This window comes from Psammomys obesus, unplaced genomic scaffold, assembly GCF_907164565.1.
Source record: "Psammomys obesus unplaced genomic scaffold, mPsaObe1.curated_primary_1811, whole genome shotgun sequence".
In the NCBI taxonomy this organism is placed as follows: Eukaryota; Metazoa; Chordata; class Mammalia; order Rodentia; family Muridae; genus Psammomys; species Psammomys obesus.
The window spans coordinates 382,543-404,161 of record NW_026587215.1 but is presented as its reverse complement, the minus strand read 5'-3'; the positions used below and the strand labels follow the sequence as shown (position 1 = coordinate 404,161).

At 51.3% G+C, this 21,619-nt stretch overlaps 1 long non-coding RNA gene across 2 annotated transcripts; it reads right to left on the bottom strand.

Moving 5' to 3' along the window:
* Positions 1-466: 466 nt before the first annotated feature.
* Positions 467-21,583, bottom strand: LOC129673308 (uncharacterized). 2 transcript variants are annotated; one of them, XR_008719643.1, is made up of 3 exons: positions 20,769-21,583; positions 20,431-20,617; positions 467-1,030 (listed from the first exon to the last, which is right to left on the bottom strand). It is a non-coding gene; the product is annotated as an uncharacterized LOC129673308 (long non-coding RNA). The 2 variants fall into 2 exon arrangements; XR_008719644.1 differs by lacking the exon at positions 467-1,030 and adding an exon at positions 20,284-20,347.
* Positions 21,584-21,619: the final 36 nt, after the last annotated feature.

Sequence of the window (21,619 nt, the reverse complement as noted above, 5' to 3'; positions counted from 1 at the left end):
GCCACTGGGTGGCCTGGTTCTGACTCCCTAAGCACAGGTGACTTACGACTGAGAGCCGCATCATACCTCATGATCCAAGCAGAGCCAGGACCCTGGCTACTGTTGAGAGAAGGTGAGGCACCATTCAGAGGCTTGGACTTGGGGCAATGCTCCAGCCATGAAGACCTGGCTTCGGGGCCCAATTACATAAAGGATGGAACCGCAAGAAGACCCCAGCACTTTGACTCATCAAACAGACCAGAGCAGGCTTTCGGGACTCGAGGAAGCGCTGGGGGGGGGGGGGGGGGGGGCGGCAGAGCCCAAGACATGAGCTTTTGTTTCCCCTGTTTCTCTGCCTTTCATCTCGGGTGCCTCGAGTCCTGCTTGAAAATAGAGTATAAATAAATGATCAAACAATATGACAGGGCTCATTCCCTGCCAGCTGGTGACCCTGAAAGGGTCTTCAGTATGCCTTTGTTCTCTTCTGGCTCTTGTCCCACTTGTACTACTTAACAACACTGTCTGGGCCAGCTCAGCACACAGGCAGGAGCGCTGCCTCTCCCCTCTGGCAGCTTCACAGTCCGATGGCACAGTGGGCACCAAGCAGAACCTCAGCGTGCAAGAAGTCCAAGGCCGGAGGCCCCGAGAGACCACTATGAGTCTGGGGCTCTCTCCCTCAGTGACGTGGGAGTCATAGACTGAGCCAGTGAAGACGGGTGTTTTTGGTCCACCTGGAGCTTACAGGCTCTGCATTAGCCCAGGAGTTTGGGATCACGCAGTGGAGTCACAGGGTCTTCCAGCCACTAGAGCAAGGGGAAGATGCTCGAGGCGCCAATCTATGTGCCACAGGCAGGGAAGCCTGGAGCTAGGAACTTGGGAGTTGTGAATGTGTTGCCAGCATCCATGAGCTAGTCCAATAGTCCTCAAGGGTCCTGGCATGACTTAGGAAAGGGATAAAGTCCTCACAAGTGTAAATAGCTGAAACCACATCAACATGCAGGTGCAATCACCCGGGGCTGGCTCTGGAGGAATCCGGTCTTTCTGTGTCTCCCTGAAATGAACCAGGAGAAATGCCTGCATTGAATGAGAGGTACCAAGCAGGGTCCAAACCCCTTCTGTGTCTTCCTAGCAACATCCCTCTGCCTTGGGCTGACTGGTCCAGAAAGTGGGTACATGTTTACTCTCAGAGTGCTGAGACCAATGGGCTGAGACAACAGATGCCCCCGTGACATCTATTTAAGGGCCGGGTACACAGCAGTTTCTCAGAGCCCTCACAACCGTCTCTCCTAACAGCGCTCGCTGCTGCGGATGCTGTTGGACAACAGGTTCAGCAGTCCCTGGCCAAGACGCACACGCAGAACTACAGGACAAGGAACATGGCCCAGGGGTGACGAGGCTGTTATACTTCCTGCTCTCACAGGCCAACCCACCAGTCCAGCCTGCTAACACTGTTCTGTGGCTGGTTCGTGCCAGCTGTCGAGCATGCTCTTCCTGAACATGAGTATCTGTCAGGTAAGAGTGAGAGGCTGCAGACAGCATAGACATTCTTCCTGGATGCCCCAGTACTGTCCCCTAAAGGACGAGCATTGAAGACAAAAGATCACCTGCTGCATGAGACCTGTTCTGAGTGTCGGTCACACAGTACATGCAGGGAACAGAAGGCCCCCACTGCAGACCATGAGCCCCCAGGCTGGGCACTGGATCACGAACAGGGGGAGTCCACAGGGGCTGGCTGGAGCAGGGGAGTTTCAAGGAAGCTGCCAATGATGGTGCAGGAGGAGCCAGGATATAGCACGGGGCAGAAATGCCAATGACCTTGTCAGGGCTGGGTGGTAGTCCTCTTCCTAGACCCTCTTTTTAAGGAGTAAATTCATTCTCTTTCTGCTCTAGACAAGGTCCAAGACAGAGAGTCTTTTAAGATGAGTTTAGGTCAGGTGCCTCAGAGAAAGCCTGGCCCCTCAAATGACAGCACCCCAAGACTGGACCCAAAGAAGAGGAGAAGACGGTTTTGTGGGAGATTGCCATTTAAATTTTTGAAGTGTGCACAATGGGTGTGGGTCAGTGGCAGAGCACTTATAAAGCACACTCCAAGGCCTGGTTTCCATCCCCAACACTACAAAACCCAAGCAAATAGGTTGTGTGTGTGTGTGTGAGAGAGAGAAAGACAGAGACAGAGACAGAGAGAGACAGAGAGAGGCCCAAACCTGCCTCTATGTGAAGACAGCAAAGGACCTAATAGGAAAGGTTCTGTGCATGCCACCCTGGGCAGGTGAGCTGTCATCCTTGGAAACACTGTCAGGAATCCCATGATTACTAGAGCTCTTTCTTTCCCCCCCTTTGGACGGTGCAGACAGCTGCAGGATTGGGGTCCCTCCCTGAGAGATAGGAATGGGTTCACTCTGCCCCTTGGAGGAAACATCGTGTATTTTCTGAGCATCTTTTTGTGACCAGCCCCTGCCAACTCTGCTCCAGGGAGACCCGGAAAACCAGTCCTTCACTCAGCGGGGACAAGCAAGGGGGCATTGCTGGGACCTGAACCCAGATCTGTCCTGAGGGTGTCGTACCCTCACCTGCGATGGCACGGGGCAGGCCATTCACCCTGCTTTTACAGGAGGGCTGGGCTCATCTCCAGGGCTCACCTCTCAGCGTTTCCTGTGATCATCATTCACCAAGGCTCCTGCCCAGGAGTCTCCAATTTCACCGTTCGCTCACTGAGCAGTGGCAGCATTCCCAACCTCATTCAGAAATCTCCATCTTCCGCAGGACATGAAGGACAGCAAAGAGGTGGGGGTGGTGCCAGGGGACCGAATGGCTTCAGGTTGAGCATCTTCCTCATGGCCACCCTCGGGCAGGGCCTTGGACCCAGCAGGGTCCCTCTACCCCAGTGCAACCTCTCAAAGCCATGATTTTATGTTCCTAAACCAGAGCAGGGGTGTGGCAGGAAGTCTGGACACGCCTGCAGCATAAGAGGCTCGGACAACATGGGTACTATAAGCTGAGATATGCTGGCAGCAAGGGACCTTTTGTAAAGACCAATAAACCTAAGTCTTCTTTCTTAGTACCAAGAGAAGGCACACAAGCAGAACCGAGCCACCAGGCCCCAGCTGAGAAAGAAGTGGTGTAGCCATCCTCCTTTGGTAGTCAAAGGCATTAGGAGGTGAATGTAGGGTCTGTTGAAATCCTTATTTTAGGGACTGCCTTTAAATGGGATAATGATGATAGTGGTATTCACGGACCCATTTTCTCCTATGAGTGACTCTTTCAGGTTTTCTCTTGTCCCATCCCTGTCACACCTCCCCAGTGAAAATGCCATTGTCTCCTCTGCTGGACAGATGAATAGCAGAGGCCCAGAGGGCAAGGTGACTCTCCAAAGGCCACACAGCTACCAGGTATGTGGATGCCACCCCTCCCCCAGTCTCCGAGGGATCCCTCCAGCTGAGATATGGGCAGCATGCCCCACAGGGTAAAGTCGGTAGAGGTCCCAAGAGCTCGGCTTCCCTCCACTCTCCCTCACACTACACTGAGCCACATAGAGCAGGCTTGGGGATCCAACAAGTTTCCACTCTAGAGTCAGCCAGAGCGAGTGACACAGACACCTGCAGCTAGAGGCCGGTGTCCCTCACACCTCAACCACAGGCAGAATATGGTGTCAAGACACCTGACGTGTTATAATAGAAGCAATTACTTGGCCATTAAAATTAAGACAAAAAAAGGCCATGCCTGTAATTAATACCTCTAAACCCTTTCATGAATCAAGAAAATGCCTGCACTACTTCCTGCCACTGGGTAGTCTGAATTTATCCTTTTGCTATATGAGTTCTGGGGATCAAACTCAGGTCATTAGACTTGGCAGCAAGCTCCTTTAGCTACAGAGCCGTCTTGCTGGCCCTCAACCCCTTTTTCTTTCCAATTAAAATGTTCACCTGATAGTTCACTGACAGTGTAATTATTTGGTGGTTGAAAGGCAGAGCTTATTGATGTCATCATACACGGTGGGATGTCCAGCCTTGACATCTGTGTATGGAATTTGACAGTCCCCTCAGGCCTTCCAAGCTGACCAAGATGTCCCAAGACTCAGCCGAGGAACTGCAAAATCTGGAACCTCATCTAATAAGGACCAGGCCCTCTTAGCTGTGAATTCTTGGATGATCCCTGGCCCTCTCTGGGACCCACTGGACTGGACTCATTTAGAAGCTCGTCTATGCCTCCAGGAGGCTGCTCCTCTGGCTTGAGGGCAGCTCAGGGCGTCTCAGGCCCAGGTCTATGTATTGAATGCAAGCTTACTTGCTCAATCCCTGTGCCCACGTAGCTTCAGACTGAGGGCAGCCCAAGCTTCCAGTGGAGAAGCATCTTAGCCCATCTTGCCGAGCAGGAAGCTGAGACTTGAAGGGATGAACCCACTTCCCATCTACCTATCAACTAGGCTCTGGGCTGGGCCACTCCCTGGCCTTGCCTCCTCCCCTGTAAGTTGCAGAGAGAGAGAGAAGCAAAGGCTGCTTCCTCCCCACAGCAGAGGAAACCTCTCGTTGATATTCCCATGTCACGGGAAGACAGACATGCTCGTCATATAAACCCAGTGGTCTGACTATAAAATGTGTGAACATGGCAGTGGTGCTGATGCCCACTTCAGAGGTTACCCCAGGCAGCTCGCACATGACAGGAATCAGTTAAGTACAGGACGGAGACATGGCAAGGCAAAGGGGACTCAGGAGAGGGCTCAATCCCAGGGCAGGGTGTGAGAAGCCTGCCTGTAGGAGCAGAGACAGGAAGAGGAGGTCGATGTCTCAAGAAACTCTTTATACTGTGGGAGGCAGAGTGTGAATCCATTGAGAGACAAGTTTGGCCCATTCACTCTACCCTCCTGCCCCTAGGGCCCCTAGGAAAGGGCTATGGGGCTAACAAGGCAGGAGATGAGGCTTGCAAGCTGCTGGGGACACGCCCAGGACTGCCCCAAGCAAGGGACCCACGAGTACTTGGTGAGGTGGGTTCTTCATTTTTGTGTTCATGACCCACCTAACAGCCAGGGGGAACTCACCGGAAGGAAGAGAAACTGTGAAGTCACCTGGCTGAGCAGAGTGGGGGTGTACCAGCACATAGTAGGTACTCAGTGGCTTTATGGATGAACAGAGGTGAAGCCAGGGTCACTGCAGGTTCAGGACCCCAAGAGAGGAGTCTTCCAGCCTATCTCCCTCCAGTTTCTTCACCACGGGTGTTTATCAGCCCTACTATGTTCCAGGCACTTTCTGCCATAATTTGTTTTCTTAAAGGCGCACAGCGGCACTCTGAGGCACGACAGGGGAAGAATCTTACCCCCTGTTGTGCACTCCATGAGAAAGCGCAGAGCTGGAATTTTGACTCAAATTTAACTAACTCAGAATAATTTTTTTTTTCCTTAGTCATTCCATTTTTACTGATTCTCAAAACTCCAGCCTCAGGAATTTGCCTCTTTAGTTTAACCATCTGTTGTTCAATATTTGAGGTCTGTGTTATGGTATCCCATCAGACATTTACACTGTAGTATGAATGCATATTTTGATAAGAGCATCTGGGTTATGCATATGTTAATAAAATGCCTGCATTAATATTATTACTGTGTTAATGTTAACACTCTAACAGCTACTACTTGTCAGGACCATTATGAGCCCTGTAAAGTCATGAAATCATTTTACCCTTACAACCCTCTGGAACAGTGAAGATGACATTTCAACAAAGATTCAAACCACCACCGCCCTGCCTCCCCCTGCCCCGTTGCCCTGACTTAGCTGGGAAGAGCCTCCCTCCTGCCTTTCTATGAAAACAAGCCCTACAGACCCAGCTGTCCCAGGAGACAGAAACTCTGTAACCTTGAACATCTCCCTTGAATGTCCCTGCTGAGCAAATATTCACCAGGTAATAGGGATGCCACTTCTCCACATAAAATAACTGAGTGATTTTCTGAGTCACTTAGTCCGAGGAGGTGGCTCTGGAATGGAGGGCTTCCTAGCAGATTCCCTACCCCACAGGAAAACTATCAAATGAAGAAAGAACTCAGAGCTTTCCAGTGTCCCGAACAAGCATCGCTAAAAGATGCCGAAGACACCCATACAAGGGAGCAAGCATGACCTTGTGTGGCCCCAGGGCTCAAGTTCAGAACAATAAGGAAACAGGAGTGTGGATGGATCAGTCTCTGGCCGAGTCAGATGACAAAGGCCAGCAGGTCACTCTCCCTCTAAGACTCACCCCAAATCTCATTTCTAGGCATCTAATCCCAGCTACTTGGGAGGCTGAGGCTGAAGGATAACAAGTTCAAGCACAGCTTGGGCAACTTCGTGAGACCTTGTCTCGGAATAAAAAGTAAAAAGATGTCTGGGAATGGATGCACATTTGCTTAACATGAGCCAGTGTGGTTCTAGATTCAATCCAAAAAAGTCCAGAGAGAGAGAGAGAGAGAGAGAGAGAGAGAGAGAGAGGGAGAGGGAGGTGTTCCCAAACTGTCCGGCGTGCTAAGGTGCTCGCAGCCTTATTTACAATCATGAAGAATGGCTGCACCCTTCACACAGGCAGTGGGGAATTAGTCACAAGTTCTTCTAACCCGTTTGCCCTAGATATGGCGTCCACTGGATCATTCTCTGCCCTGGACAGCTCCTTGGGTTTTAAGCCTCTATGTTACTCCACATCTTAAGGCTCTCCTTAAGGACCCTATTATTGTCCGTGCCAATTCCATCCATGTGGTACAGTAAGGCACTTGGGTGTGGGAGGAGGAAGAGAAAGGCACAGTCCCACAACTTTTATTACACTCCATTGTCTCTTTTATTATCCGTTGTTAATCTCTTGCGCGACTGGCACATAATTGAGTTTTATTATATGGTTCCCTGTGTAAGAAAACCACAGCAATAAGGTTCTGGACTGTTGGTGCTTTCAAGCTTCTGTTGTCCCTCATGGAAGGAGCCACCCCTTCTTCCAATGCCCTCTCTTCTATTGTCTGTCACCTTCGGACGCACAGCCCAAAATGACCCAGAAAGGTGGACAAGTCACCTTTAGAAGACTGTCATCCCACTGAGACCTAATGTGTCCAATGAAGAGAGGAGGGGTCAAACGGGGGAGCCAAGCCAAAAGGCTCTAATATTGATCACTTCTGACTTTTTACCTAAGACTTAAGACCCTCCAAACCCCACATTGTCTTTTCTTCTTAAAGACATCATCTCATGTAGCTCAGGCTAGCCCCTAATTCCCTCTGTAGTCAAGGATGGTCTTGAACTTCTTATTGTCCTGCCTCAGTCTACTGAGTGAGTGCTGGGATTAAGGGCAGACACCACCAGGCTGGGTTTACGAATGCTGGGGGTTGAAGCTGGGGAGTCCTACCTGCTAAGCGAGAACTCCGTCAACTGAGCTGCATTGCCAACACCCCAGAGACAAAGTCTTACATCTAAGTTATTGACTCTTCACTAGTCCCTAGCCAGTCTATCAGCTTACCCAAGCAGTGTGCCCAGCCTCCAGCTCCTTTGTCCCCCGTGACCCTGGAAAGCTACTGCCCAGGTAGCCCAGGCCAAAGAGAAGCAAGGTTGCTCGAGAAACGCAATCTAGCAACCCAAGGATCCCAGACATCTCAGTCCCATAGCCAGGCTCCCCAAACACCGCAGAGACGTGACATCTGCACCCATGCTTTACACAAGTCACCGTTCTGTTCCTCCATCTCCCACATCACACTCACCAACACCCCAAGAATCCTCCTAAGCCCCGAGCAGGGCTCTTGTCCATTTTCTCCTCCTTCCGTCATTGTGATCCATATTCCCAAAACTTGCCCAAACACTGCCAGCGAGTGTGAGAGTGAAAGCAGTTGAGAGCGAAAAAGAGAAAGGCCAGGGACGCTTGTCCACACACAGCCTGTCCTTCTGGGAAGGGGGGGGTTTGCTGGAACACACTTCATTTCATGGACTCTCCTTTGAGGCCACTGAGTGTTCTGACCCCATTCCAGCATGAAGATTCAGGGTCGGTTCTCCCTTATGTGAGCTCAACAACTGTTTACACCCCAAACCTCACTCACCCACAGTGAACACTCCAGGCACCATTCTAAATGCTTTGCCACCTTCCCAGATTTGTGGGGGCTCGGGGTAGCCTACTTCTATGGTGTGCCTACACCATAGGTTATCTGTAGAGAGGGTCTGTCTGGAGATTGTACGTAGGGAGGGTCCATCTGTACAACCATGGAACTTGACACTGGCAGAAACAAACCTAAAACAGATGCAGCGTAGCAGGAACTGTCACCTGCTAAGCACTCGGAGCACGAGTTTGAGGCAAGCACTCGACCCTGGCGGTGACCTTGACAAGCTGCCTCACAATGTTCCTCTGAAGCTTGACAACAGGTCACTGAAGCCCAGAGGTCAGTGTCTCCGGTCACCATCGTGTTTCCTCCAGCTCTCAAAACTTGCAAACCCGCCTGCCACCACTGTCTGTGGGGAGGACGTCTTAGAGCGGTATAGATCAATTGGAAAAGTGGATTATGCCCAGTTAGTGGCTAATAATAAGATAATAACGCCATAGCCGCCCTCAAAAGTGCGTAGGAGCTGAAGAAAACGTGGCAAGAGCCGAAAAATTGAATTAAGTTATGCAAAAAAAAAAAAAAAAAAAAAAGGAAAAGAAAAACCAAAAGCATGCGGCCTTGTGAAGAGGCAAAGAGCAGTTAATTTAGCGTCAGAATTAAATTACTCCTCTGTTGTAGATGAATTTAGCATGGCAAAATGAAGAGGAATGCATTTAAACAATCATGAGTTTATAAACCCAATAAATCGTCGGGATCTCCCTAACACGTCTTAGTTCGCATTTTTAACCTATAACATCTTCTCTCGGTCCTTAGCATGGCCGAGGCTGTGTGCGTCGCTCTTCAGCACTAAGCCCAACTCTGTCTACCAATTGCTTCCTATTTCTAAGTCTGCACCTGGGGCTCACATATATACACACTGTACATTGTTTCCAGAGAACGGACTTCTGGGAGCCTGTTCACACCCCCGAATCCTGCTCCCAGCCCCAATGGCACACACTACCACCAGAAACAACCCACTACAGGCTGAGGTTACAGGCTTGGGAGTGGGATGATGGTGAGTGGAGCTGAGCCACTCATTCACCATGGCCTAGAGCAGGAACCAGACCCCATGGGCCTAGCTCTCATCATCTGTGAAATTGTCCCCCTCAGGGGTCCGCTGTGAACATCTGATAAATGACTGGGATTGAAGCAGGTCCAACAAAACCTAGAATATAGCAGTCCTGTGTGCACAATGTGTATGCATGGTGTGTGTGTGTGTGTGTGTGTGTGTGTGTGTGTGTGTGTGTGTGTGTGTTGTGTTGTGTTTGTTAAGGCTTTCGTGGAGTACCTGGGAATGCTCCAGGAGAAAGGAAAGAGACAAGGGAGGACTAGAATGAAACAAAGCTCAGGACACTAAGGTAAGTTGTGCTGTGTGTGAGAGAGTGAGAGAGAGACAGGTCGCTGACATGAAGGGCAGCACCGGTTTAACAGCTACAACTCTTAGGGCGGAGGATGAGTGGATCTGAGGAGAGGAAGCAGCAAGAACACCCAGATACAATTGTTCCCTGACAGAAAGCTCCATCCATCTTAGACACCAGAATAACCGGAGAATTCAGACCCAACGTAAGATGATCAGTCTAGGTTCGTGTTGAAGAAGGGAGAAACAGGGGCAGCTAGACCACATGGAAGATTAAAACACGGCCTGAGGGGTGCTGATGAGGAAGTGGCCCACAGAGCAGGACAAAGACAGAATAGAGCTACAGCCAAGCCTTCAGGAGCCTCAGACACACATCAGAGCTGGAGTTTCAATCCAGTGGGAAAAGGAGGCATTGTTTATTAATGATGCCTGTGCAAGCCACTATCTTTTGGAAGCAAGTTAAAACCTCATGTTACATTATACACGTAAACCCCAGGAGGACTGGAGAGCTAACAGCCAAAAACATTTTTAAAGCAATAGATATCTTGAAAGAAGATGTAGGAGATGGCAAAAAAAAAATAGTCTCAGGTATCAAAAGTAATGTTTTAAAAGAAAGACACCGGGCTGGGGAGCTGGCTTGGGGTAAGAATGCTTATCCTGCAGGCATGAGGGCCTGGGTTGAATTCCCAGCACCCACATAAAAGCCTGGTGTGGTCACTCATGTTCCTAACCCAGAGGTGAGAGGCGGAGACAGGAGGATTCCTACAGATGGATGAGCAGCCAGCCTACCAAAAGGTCCAGCTTCTGGCTCAAAGGAAACCCTGTCTCAGGTCAGTAAGATGGGAAGTGATAGAGCAAACATCCCTACACCCTCCTCTAGGCCCCACAGATGCACACACACACACACACACACACACATAACCCACCCCTGTCACCACCCCACGATACAATGATTATTTAAAGATAAAATTTAAATAGACATTTCATTACGCAAGCATTACTTTTATGACAACAGGTATCATTTATAAGGTCAATACAAAAACTAGCAATTTGAGCGTATGACTGTTTGGCACACCTAAAAGTTTGTCACCCTAAAAGTTAATGCCTGCATGTGTAAAGAACCGATACAAACTTATCATGGACAAGGAGGGTTGGAGTTAGGGCAAAGATGATTCGAGGCAAATCAGGAGCACGGCTCAGCGGTCGGCACAGGGATTAAAGATGAACCACTTTTACCGGAGTTTGAAATTGTAGGGGCGGTGAGATTTCACGTTGTCTCCATCACCCAGGGGGAAAAAATCCCCAGGGGGGCTAACAGCTACTGCAGGAGGAACTTGCAGGAGAAGAGCTGGTTCTTGAGTAGCTAGAGACAGTGTGAAGTGTTACAAGGTTTTCTGGCGAGCAATCTGGCAACACCGCCTGTCATAAAAAATACATGCTCCCTTTCGTAGAGTAACCCCACGACAGGAACTGTCTTTGGTGGGGATAAAAGCTCTGGTTGGAGAATTCGCGCACGCACAGGAGAGCTTACCGTAGCAGTGTTTGGGGCAGAGGATAAAAACGGGAAATAAAGAGAATGCCTTTTGGCGAGAAAAGATTCGATGGGGAAATCAAAGCACTCAGTGAGATATTGCCATTTTAAGACTGGGCCTGAGCTGGGCAATGGTGGCCCACGCCTTTAATCCCAGCACCCTGGGGGCAGAGGCAGGTGGATCTCTGAGTTTGAGGCCAGCCTGTTCTACAGAGTTAGTTTCAGGACAGCCATTGCTGCAGAGAGAAACCCTGTCTCAAGAAACCAAGAGGCTGGGAGGGGGTCCCACTAGGGTGGCTGTTTGAATGGGGAAAGAGAGACGAAGTTCCAGTGCCCCCTATGGTCCTTGCAAACATGCATGTGTGGGTCTGTGATGTTGGCTCCGTGGCTGTGGCTCTGATGTGTGTTTTGTGAATGTGCACGTGTAGAAACACAAAGCTGTCGACAGGGGCACGAGAGAGAGAGAGAGAGAGAGATGACCGCAGAGAGGAGATGACAAGAAGGCTGGAAGGGGACATGCCAGCAGGCTTGAGCCAGTTAGTGGCTCTTTCCCGGTTGTCTGCCTGTGTGGTCACACGTAAGGACTAAGGAAGGGGGCTATAGAAGGTGCAGAAAACCGGCAAGCCTGTCAGAGAGGGAGAGGAGTGTGCCCTCTGCCTGCTGAGAAGAGTAGGCTTCGGGTGACAGCATGGGATCAGAACCCACAGCTACAGCTCAAGTGCAGTGGGGGGAAACACTGAGGTCTCCATCCTCCTTGGAGCACCCTCTAGGCCCCATAGTCCTGGGGCTTACTATAATTAACCCTTACTGAACCAAACAGTTGCCCTGATGAAGAAAATGGGGCTCTGAGGACGAGAAGCACCTTCCCACAAGCCTCTGAGGCTCAGATCCCATGTTCCGGTCACCACCCAGTCACCATGGCCTCTCAGGGTTTGTAGAATCTCTGTAGAGAAGGGCAAAGCCTTGCCTAAGCACCAGAACCCAACCCAGGGAGGAAGGTAGGGGCTCAGTCAACATTCCTCATCACTCTGCCCTCCACAGGGCGGAGTGGCTTGCACGGCTGCTCCACACTCTGGAAGTCAGTCTGTGCACTGGCCGACACTTTCGGACAGGGAGTAAGCAGTGTGCAGACTACAGCTATAACATTTGCTGGCTATTCGGCTTGGCAGGGTTACCCCCGCCCCCACCCCAAGCCTCAGTTGCCACCCAGGTCTTCATAGCAGGCTAGAAGAACATAACCAGGGCATAATAGATGATCCCCAAATAGGGAGTCCTACAATGAAAGAAGCTCATCAAGGGTGCTGTTAAGAATTTGCTGTGACCCACCTTTCTGCGCCTCCCCCTGCCCGACGCTTTTCAAATGAATGCTGTATCTGAGGAGGCCTGCTCTGTTCAAATCCTGAAAGATGCAAAGGCCAGGGATGAGGATGTCTCTCAGGCAGAGTGCTTGCCTGCTTTGCATGAAGCCCCAGGTGTGGCGATGCATGCCTGTAACCCCAGCCCTTGGGAGGTGAGGGCAGGAAAATCAGGAATTCAAGGTTCAGGGGCTGAAGAGGACAGCTCAGTGGTTAAGAGCCCTGGTCTTCCAAAGGACCTGGGTTTGTATCCCAGCACCCACATGACAGCTCACAACTGTCTGTAACTCCAGTTCCAAGAGACCCAAGCCTTTTTCTGGACTTTTCACCCATGGGGTACACAGACATACATGCAGGCAAAGCACATGAAATAAAAGTAAGCCTGAGAGGAAGAGAAAGAAAAAGAGAGAGAGAGAATTCGGAGGTTATTCATGGCTGTATAGCAACTTCGGGGCGACATGAGATCCTGTTTAAAAAGAAACAAATAATGGGAAGGGGGTATAATGGCATCATAAACAAGGACTCAGCACCTAAGAGCCTGGGTGGGCCTAGCTCTATCTCAGGCCTCCCCTGGTCTGAGGCCTGAGGTCACAGCAGAGGGGGCTGTTTGGGGAAAGCAGCAGACTGACTCACTGTCCATCTACCTCCATTTATTTCTTCCAGGACCGGTACATCAGGGACCTGGCTAGGCCACGCCTCACAGGTACTCCAAAACCCTCAGTGATCTTGGTCACATGTCTGAAAAGCTGGGTCAGCTACATAGCTGAGACCAGCCCTCAGAAAGAACCTTGTGCATAGCAGGGAGGAGCCATGAATGTCCCCACTGAGAAGTCTGCATTCATTGTTCTCTCCTCGCTGTGTTCAAATTACCTTGCGGAAACAGCTGAAGGGGAGAAAGGTTTGTTTGCTCACAGTTTCAATCCTTCGTGGAGGGAGAGGCAGGGCCCTCTCCCTTGTGGCCATCTGAAGTGAGGCCTGCTGCTGGTTCACATGACACAGACCGGGAAATAGGGAAAGAAGGAGGCCAGCCCTCCATCAGCTTTCTCAGCTTCCTTTTTCATTCTGCCCAGGCTCTCAGCCTGTGGCCTGCTGCTGGCTACATTCATGGCCGGTCCATTCTGCTCAGTTGGTCCTCTTGGGAAGGCTTTCACAGACATGCTCATGGGTGTGCCTCTGTCCCTCTGACAGTAAAGAGAGACTACCAAAGAGCCCATAGCCCAGCCTCTGATGACTGAGGAGTGAGAAGGAAGCCAGGATTTCTCAAGCCTTCAAGCCCTAGGGCCATCTGGATAGAAGAACAGCCTACTGCTCTCCCTGGCCCTTGAGTCTACATCTCAGCATATCTGTACCTCCTTCCCTGTTCCCAAGGCCCAGAGTTCCATCTCTGCCTGACTCAGAACCCATCAGCCCACAGGTGATCTATGCCCTTTGAGACTGCAAGTGGGGAAAGCTGACTTCCAAATGACAGGACCAGCGTGTGTATTTTCCATTCATCTGAAAGTAGGGTAAAAGGACACCTTCTCCAGGAAGCCCTCACCACAGTTCCCTGTCATCCATCCTGCCCCATGGACCTCAACACTTAGTCTTGTTCATCCACGTGCCCCCTTGTTCCTCCTTGAGCTTAGCACCCAGTGGACACCAGGCTACATCCATGGCCTCCCTGGCCTGTCCTCCCCTCCCCTTGGCCCTGGTCCCTCCTGTCACACTGGGAATGATCTGTAGCTTCCACCCACTCTCTGTGATCACAGCTGTGGCTGTGTGGTCGATTGCTTAGCATCTGCCTCTGGGAAGGTCTGTCCAGGAGGCAGACACCCACTGCCTCATGTACTGATGTGCTCCACCAGCTTTGGTTTTCTGTCCCAAATCACTTCACCTCGAGGCCCTCTGCCTAAAAACCATTTCCAGGGGCTTCCTATGCCATCATCTGGCTCATGGTTACTAGTTCCTCAAAGCCCCTTTCTGATGCGGGAGTGGAGTTTCTCCCCCTCTGAGAGGACGCAGGGCCAAGCCTCCCTCCTCTTCCCCTCACCCACCATCCTGTCACCCACACTATGCTGAGTGACGCTTGGCTATGTGACTCCTGAGTGGGGACCACGTCTTTCCTACTTTTGTGTTTTATTCAAAGCGCATGCTGCCGACGGGAGCTTAACACGCAGCTAATATTTATTCAGGGCTTACCATGGGAGGACTGCAAGTCCGCGTTCTCGCTCTTTTATTTAATTATCAGAACAAGTACCTCGAGGCAGGCGACACTGCCCCACTTTTCAGACAGGGTGGGAAGCTGTCACCTTCCTAGGGTCTCACTGCTAGGAGGCATTAACTCTGGGGCCTGACCCTCAGGGGCCACCCCTCAGCCACATCCATCCCGTCACCCCAGCAGTCATCACCTCTGTGCTCTGAGATTCATTGGCAAGGTCGCCTCTGGTCTTTCTTCCTTGCCACTAGATAAGCCCCGCACTGCCCCAGTACCTCTGAAGCCTTCCTGATCCTCTCTAAGACCCCTTCTTCAGGAAGACCTTCCAACCCTGCCCCGATCCTAGTTGGTATCTTAACCAACCATCATCATTTCCTTCTCCTGGGATGCTCAAGCCTCCACTTCCCTCCCTACAGGCCCAGGGCATTACCATTGGATTCATGTGTGTTTACTGAGCACCTACTGTATGCCAGACACTTTCAGGGAGACAGAGATCATAACAGTCACACAGCATAGCCCTGGAACTAACACCCTAAGGAAATAAACACAAAAAGCGAGGGAGAGTAAAGGTGAGCCAGTGGGGGCCGCCTTTACTGGGTTGCTGCTTTCTGAACAGATACCCGAAGGAGATACGCAATAAGCTAGTTTCTAGAGATGACGCTCCCTGGCAGATGATGCTGATCCAAAGGTTCTGAGGTAGCCATGGGGCCAAGAGACCTAGAACCATCCAGAACCAGAAGAGGATCTGTGAGGTGGGGAGGGAGGGCTGCTCAGGATAATCCCCATTCTCCCTGAACCCCCTCAGCCAGTTCTCTCCTTCCTCTCTGCGGGTCCTGAGAATCAAACCCAGGTGGTCAGGCATGGCAGCTGCTGCCTTTACTGAGCTGTGAATATCTCTGTGTCTCTTCTCTACTCACAGCGGCCTCCTCCTCCTCTTCCTCTTCCCTCACACTCCCGCTCTGGCTGCCCTTTGCTCTCCCTGCCATGCCATGCCCCATCATGTACCCTTTTGATTTGAAATGTTCTCCTCTGTAACTATGTTATTAATTTTCTTTCAAGATGTTCATGGGTGGCTCAGCTCCTGGGGAATCCCACACCCACCCTCAGGCTGTGATTCATGGCTCTGGCTTGGGGGGGGGGTCCTGGGGGAGAAGCAACTTCTCTGCCGGGATTCTTGCCATGGGCACCTCCACAGCAGAGCTCAGCTTTCTGCTGTCCTCGGGCTCAGGACAAGTCACACCCCCAGTTTATAAGCTAGGTGGCCCATTGCCCCTAGCCCCTGAGGCTTGCTAGAGACAACTCCAGGCATCTTCTTCTCCCAGCCTTCGGATAACTACCCTGCTTGGGCTTTCATGTCTCAGAAGTCTCATGAATGGCACTTTTTCCTGTTGCCCCATCACACTCCAGTGGCCAAGGTCAGGCCCTGAATCTCCTGATTTCTGAATGCCTCCCACACCCTGCTCAGTCACGGTGACCACAACACACTTCAGGCATTCCAAAAGTAGTAACCCAGCAACTCCATGCTCTGGCAGCTTCTAGGTGTGGGGGCTTCCGCAAGGGACAAGAGACAGCATCCGACATCCAGAGAAGAAATGCAGGTGGGAGATACCTCAGACCATTAGAGAGAGTGTATCAGGCTGCGAAAAGCACCACAGCCGAGGCAAAAGAGGCCTCGGTGTCTGTGACCACTTACGCAAGCACATGATTACACCTCCCGGGAGGTGAGAGAAAGCAATGCCAAGATCCAAACATATATGCTTGGGAGGAAATGGCAAGTGCAGGGCATCAAAGCAGGTACCATTCCCGCACTTACAGATGAGGCTGATCCCGGAGGGGCCACATCTCTGCCTGGGAACACATGGGAAACAGGCAGCAGAACTGGGTTCCAGGCCAGGTGCATTTGGCCCCACAGCTTCTTCTGCCCCCAACTTCCAGCTTCCTCCTGGGCAAGAAGATAGAGCCAGTGGGTACCTGTTGCCCAGGGTACCACACTTTCCAACTGGGCTGTCCTCTGCAGCGGCTGGTCATGTGGCCGTGCTCAGAATTCTGCTCCCCTCTTGACTACTTGTGACCTCTCCTTCTGACATTTAGGGGTCTTCTGGGCACCAAAAACCCTCCTGAGCCCCCTCCAGGTTGGGACTACATGCTCACTACCCTGGGCTTGAGTGTCTTTTGTTTACTCATCAAACCTGCATTGCAAGCCTAGTATATCCCAGGCAACCTTGGACATCAGTCTAAAATACCAAATGCAAAATGAAGAGCCACAAGATTATGCGTTGAGTAGGAAAACACATTTGATTTCAAACACCTCTGGATCTTCCATATGGACTGTGGTGTCCCGGATTACTAGACCTCTTTTCAAGCTCTTTGGTTTAAGTATTTTAATCCTGGCAGTGTCCCTAGCCCCTCAGCATATTGTCTGGAGCAGAGACAGCACACATTTGAATTTTTACCTGGGTATAGGAATCCCCTTTTAGTGTACACCTACTATGTGCTGGAGTGTGTTCTAATGGGTTGGAACCACAGCATGAACACAGTGGAGAAAAATCTCTGCCTTGGTGAGATTTGCATTCTGCTGGGAATAGAATGGAATCAAATGAATGATTTGCATCCCTAATTAATTAATTAGCATGCAGAGAAGAGAGAGAAAGAGGAACGTGGAGTGTCGGGGTCTTAGAACATGGCAACCAGCTTCATGACAGAGGCAGATGTTCCAGCTTCCCACCCCTCGTACCAGCTCCTTCCTCACATCACCAGCCTCAGCATGGGTACCTGGCTCACCCCAGGTGCTCCTGGACCAACACACTTTCCAACCTGAGATCCCCTATGCTGACCAAGCTACCTCATCACTGGCTTGGGGACCAGCCTCGTCAGCCTGGCTGTCTCCTGCTCCAGGCTCAATTGAGACCTTCCCTTTAGAATGTTTCTTCTGCTCCAGCATCTTCTCCAGGACTGCTGGGTACTCCCCACTACTGTGTTAGCACGAGCCATACTTTGTTGCTCTGTTTCCTTGTAACTGCTCAGTCATCTCTCCTCACACATCTGAACCTTTCACAGGCCATTTCCCCAGCCTAGAATGTTCTCTCTTCTCAGATCCCAGCCCCCATCTTGGTTTAACTACTTCTGCTTTCTGCTCTGTGACCCCACAGAAAATGACACACCCCCCCGTATGTGTTCACTTTCTAACTCTACGCAGCTTCAGATTCACAGGGATCTTCCTGCCTCTGCCTCCTGAGTCCTGGAAGCAAAGGTGTGCCCTGCCATGCCTGACTCATTCCTTCACTTTTGCAGAGATGGTCCCTTCCACCAGGAGTTAGCACAGTACCTGACACACAGGAGATGCTTAAGTTTAGGTTTAAAAACAAAACAACTGAATGAATCCTCTTTGGACTTGTAAGTGGCAGTTACATCCTTCAAAGTGTTCTCTGCAGACTCACGCACTTGACCTATGACCTATGACCTTGGGATGTAACCTCTCTGGGCTTTTGCTCAGCTAAAGGAAAAGCTCTTAGCACAGAATTGAGGGTTACTTGAACTGAGTGTGGCATGCCCGTGAACACACCTGGCACCTGGAAGTTTCTCTGTAAATGGCAGCTGAGAAGCTGTGATAGTCTTGGTACAAGGCCCTTCCTCAGAACGTTCGGAACTTGGGTTCAGCCTAGATGATGGATTAGACTCCAGAGTCTGTCACTGACTAAGCATGAAAAATAATGCCAGGTACTTGCATCTTTCAGTGGCTCTGTTTCCTCATCTGTAAATGGGAGTAAGGTGACTCCCTTTCAGCCTGGGTCCGCACCCGGTAAATGTCAGCCGATGATATGGCTATTAATGCACTACTTAGACAACCACAGCATAAGGCTCGTGCCCCCAGTGCTTGGTAAATGAAAAGACAAGTTTACAGAGAGGTTAAAGTAACTGTCCAAGGTCAAACAACGAGGAAATGGCAGCCTTGTGCTTCAAGAACAGGTCTGCTGCACCCAAACCCCACGTTATCTCCACTCCATCAAAGAGTCAGCTCAAAATAGGCCCGTGGCATTTCAGCTAATTTCCTCTAAGCCCTTCCCAAGTAACAAAGTGCGGGCACACAAAGCCGCTCCCTAGACGTCCATTCAACAGCTTCTAAGCGCAGGGGCCCGGTGCCTCCCAAGCAGCAGAGAGAGCCTGAGAGGGCCAGCTCTCCCAGGTGGCCTTTCCTGGCCTGCAGAAGGACCCTATGACATATAACTCATTTGGAAAGGGGGGGTCGTGAGACAAGAAGTGTACAGAAGATGAAAACAGAGAGCTTTCTGGGTGTAGAATGGGGTAAAGGAATTAGAGGCATTCCCCCTAGCTATATTCCAGGCTCTTTGTCTTTTTTCTGGCATATGAAGTCCACATGGCAGCTGCTTGGGCATCATTTACCAAGAGTCCACCATGGATCTAGAACTTCCTTGGGTCCCAAAGTCATAACAGAGAACATGACTCAGCTCTTGACCTCAAGGGATTATGTGGCAAAGAGGAGGTCACAGCATGGTTAAGTGTGATCAGTGTGGTGACCAAGGCCATAGCAGTGTGGCCAGCAGTGAAAAGCAGAGAGTAGCTGAGAATCTCTGAACAGAGTGGACAACGCTGAAACTAAGCCTTCAGGAGGCCAACTTGGACAGAGTGGGGCAATGGTCCAATTCCCGAGTGAAGCTGTGTCCCTGGGGCTATTCTCTTTGCAGCAGTCTCTGCTGTCTGCACGCTGACTGTGGAGACCATTTCTCTTCCTCCTCCCCCATCCCTGTTGTTTTCCTGGTGATGATCTGGCCAGAAGATGAATCAAAGGCTGCAAATGCTACAGCCACTGTCAGCAGTTCCCAGGCTAACAGAGTCCATGGACAGACTCTGTCCATGGGTGCCTTCCAAGCAGAAGGCTCAGGTGTTGGTGTTAAGCAAGGAAAAGAGATGAGGAGTGTTTCTGCCCCCACTGCATGGGCAGGTCAAAGGCAGCCAACGTGACAAGCATCAGTGAAGGGAAACCTCTCAGACATGTAAGGGCATCTAAGCGTCTTTCCCCAGCTGCTCTGCTCAAAAGACCTAGGTGATTTCAGAAGCCTTGATATCTGCCCTCACATCTTCCTTAAGGGTAGCTGCCCAAGAAAAACACTCACCCGAGCCACTACTCAACCGCCCCAAGGATGAGCAAATCATTCCTCCCCGCTTCCCTGCAACCACTTTCCTCCCCAGCCAGGAACCCAAGAACCCTTCCCAGGCAAGCCAGCTCCAGCCAAAATCCCTTAGCACAAGTTGTACAGCTCATTCCCCAGATGCCAGGACCCACTCCCTAGACCAGAAAGACAGCTCTCAGTCCTCAGAAAGGTCCTTTCAGTCTGAGGAGGGAACAGAGATTGGGAGAAAAGGAAGTTTTATGCAGGGCAGAGGAACAGGTAGTTTCTACCTGTGACGGGGAAGATGAAAGCACAAAGTCAGGCACTGGGATTTATACCTGAGGAACCACTTCCACTTCCGCCATTTTCTGTGTACACTCCTAATCTCTGGATCACAGAGAAATTACCAAACAGGTCATCTTGAGACAAAACGAGGGTGTGGGATTACTAATGATGAACTCAAACCATCTTTCTACACCTGTCAATGGGCTTACTGGATTCATAGCTTTCTCTAGCCCTTTTCCCCCAAAGGGAAGACCTACCCTAGAGCCTTGTCTGTTCTCCTTTAATTAGTCACAGAACTGATCGGAGAAAACATATCATCCACAGCATCGACTATCATTGCTGTGCTTCAGTTTCCAGGGTCACATTAAGGAAAAGTTGCACACACCATCTGGAGAGGGGACACAGGAATCTGCCGGGGCTCATGGTTCTGCTGAGCAAAAGGGGGCTCCTGTCTTTCCCTGTTCATAACAGAGAGGCTTTAGAAGAAACTCTCAATCTCATTGATGAACGACGAGGGAAACTTGGAAAGATGCACACTCACCCACTTTTCCTGAAAACATTCTTAGCCTTGAGATGAACATCATAGCCCAAGCTCCAGTTACCAGCCACCTTTTCCTCATCATTTCACGTGAATAACCCATTCCAAAATGTCTACTGGCGGAAGCAAGATGTAGAATTTCCCAGAAAGCTACAGGGAGGGAGTCACAGATAAAGCTGTGCAAACACCCCTGTTGACCAGAAAGAGACAAAGATCAAGAGGGGAATGAGGAAGGAGATGCACCTGTCTAGCCAACAAAATAAAACAACCCCCCCTCCCCAAAGAGAGTGGAACCCATAATTAGGGGGGCAAAAGCACCTAGAGACTATGTTTGTAATTACCCTTCCAGGCTCTCTTGCAGGCGGAGAAGCAGCTGATTGAAGTTTTGTGGCAGTCTGACTGTGATGGGAGGGCTGTATTTGAAGCTCTGGGCACGTAGCGATGGAATGAGAAGGAGGCTGATCTGGAAGAAACACCGAGGGGGGAGGGAAGAGGAGAGAAAGGAAGAGAGAGAGAGAGAGAGAGAGAGAGAGAGAGAGAGAGAGAGAGAGAGTGCCAGCTACGCCTTCCTCTCAGCTCCAGGAGGCCCCGGACAGCACTCATTCCGGAACTGTGGAACAGGAGTCAGGAAGGCCAGGCAGCCCTGCGCTCGGCCCCCGGCCTGGCCCGTCCCCGGAGGACAGAGGCCCCGTGGCCCGGGCCCCACTCCTGGCTGGCTACAGAGCGCAGGGAGCGCACAGAGTGGGGAGCTGTCCAGTTCAGCACCACGGCGACGCAGTAGGTGGGCGCTCCTGCTCCGAGAGCTGTCCAGTCCAGCACCGCGGCGATGCTGTAGGTGAGAGCGCCCGGCCGCGGGGAGCTGTCCAGTTCAGCACCACGGCGATGCAGTAGGTGGAAGCGCCCGGGCAGGGAGAGCTGTCTGTTTCAGCACCTCGGCGATGCTGTAGCCGGGAGCGCCTGGCCCGGGGCTGCGCGGCCGCGAGCGGGGGAGGCGGGCGGGCCTGCCTGCTGCAAGACGCCGGCTCGCGCGCCCCATCGCTCGCTCGCTCGCTCGCTGGCTTCCGAGGAGCTTTGCGGATCGGGGGAGGGAACCCCGCCTCGATTCTCCGGGAGAAACCCCCTCCCTCCCCCACTTCTCCGACACTACCCCCGCCGCCAACAACAATAACCGCGGCTGCTCGTCCTGCCGCCG